At 38.2% G+C, this 1,708-nt stretch overlaps 1 protein-coding gene across 1 annotated transcript in view; it reads right to left on the bottom strand.

Moving 5' to 3' along the window:
* Nucleotides 1-1,370, bottom strand: part of LUZP1 (leucine zipper protein 1) — a 36,611-nt gene extending 35,241 nt beyond the window's left edge. Inside the window, exon 1 of the mRNA XM_006862399.1 lies at nucleotides 1,265-1,370. The gene's annotated coding sequence lies outside the window, so the exon portion shown is untranslated. The remainder of the gene's footprint in view (nucleotides 1-1,264) is intronic.
* Nucleotides 1,371-1,708: the final 338 nt, after the last annotated feature.

Raw genomic sequence — 1,708 nt, 5'->3', positions numbered from 1 at the left:
ATATCAAAGAGATTGTCCGATGATTTCCGCATTCTGTTGGGTCACCTCTCTTTGGAATGGGCATAAACATTGATCTCTTCCAATCAGTCGGCCAATCTGTATATCAATCTGTATAGTGAGCAAATAATCTGAGAAGCTGGACTCTATGAAGAATGTGGCATCAAGATTGGAGGAAGGATCACTAGCAACAACCTGAGATATGCAGATGTAACAACCTTGCTGAAAGTGAAGGGAACTTGAAGCACTTGCTGGCAGGAAGTTTAATGTTTGAAAAAAAAAAAAATCTTCACAACTCTACCAATAAACAACATCATGACAAAATAAGAAAAGATGGAAGTTGTCAAGGATTTCATTTTACTCGGATCCAACATCAATGCTCCTGGAAACAGCAGTCAAGAAATCAAACAATGTATTGCACTAGACAAATCTACTGCAAAAGACCTCTTCAAAGTGCTAAGAGTAAAGCTGTCACTCTGAGGACTAAGGTGCGCCTGACCCAAACCATGGTACTTTCAATTGCCTCATATGCATGAAAAACAGAATAATGAATAAGGAAAGCCAGAAAAGAACTCATGCATTTGGATTATGGTGTTGGTAAAGAATACTGAAAGTATCATAGGCTTCCAAAAGAACAAACAAATCTGTCTTAGAAGAAATATAGCCAGAGTGCTCCTCAGAAGCAAGAATGGTGAGACTTTGTCTCACATACTTTGGACATGTTGTCAGAAGGGATCAGTGCCTGGAAAAGGGCATCATGCTTGGTAAAGTAGAGGGTCAGCAAAGAAATAGAATATCCCCTACAAGATGGATTCACACAGTGGCTGTGAAGATGGTGCAGATCGGGCAGTGTTTCGTTCTGTTGTACACAGGGTTGCTATTAGTGAAAGACAACTAACTGTAAGAACAAACTCATTTCCTTGTGATTAACAGTAATAGCACTTACCTCATCCGTTTGCTGTAAGTATTAAGGAAGAGTATGTAAGTCAGATGGGACTATGCTTGGTATACATTAAGTATTTAATAAATGTTAGCTAGGCCTACTTCTTAAGGATTCATGCAAGGAATTTTACCCTTCCTTATTGGGTTGGTGGGAATGACTAAATGAAGAAACATGTAAAGTGTTCAGCATCATATATGGCTCATATTAGGTTATCTACAAATACTGATTTTTCTCCTTTCCTTTAAGTGGTGGAAGAATTGTAGAGATCTCAGAAACCATCCAATTCTATCAGTTTGCCCAGGTTTCACTGTGCAAAACACTTACCATTTAGATAACTTAAGCTTTCCATCAATACTTCAGACTGCTCTCTTAATGTTTACTGTCTTGGAAATAGTCACTATCTTCTCAAAGGCAGCTGCCTCTTGACCTGGGTAGAATAGAAAAAGAGAGGCAAAATGTTAATTACACCTAGACAGTCATATACAGTAGACTTCATATACAGTACAGAGTCAGAAAGAAAACAAGAGAGAATCTCAGTCCAGATCCTGATTCTGAAGGAAGTTGGCTATGTCTCTCTCAGAAAGAGGAAAAAGAGTTTAGCTCTCAGGAGACTTCTTCCCCTTCCCTATCAGATGATATGGTCCCAAGAAAAACCATATTGTCTTTCTTTAAATGAACACGCTGGTATATTCCCCAGTAGTCTGAACATCTATATAATATAGTTGAAAAGCATCTCGGAAATCAACTAGTTAAATGCCTTTGTTTTAA

This window comes from Chrysochloris asiatica, unplaced genomic scaffold, assembly GCF_000296735.1.
Source record: "Chrysochloris asiatica unplaced genomic scaffold, ChrAsi1.0 scaffold00047, whole genome shotgun sequence".
Lineage (NCBI taxonomy): Eukaryota > Metazoa > Chordata > Mammalia > Afrosoricida > Chrysochloridae > Chrysochloris > Chrysochloris asiatica.
The sequence above is the reverse complement of the archived record's forward strand: the minus strand, read 5'-3'. Positions and strand labels throughout refer to the sequence as shown.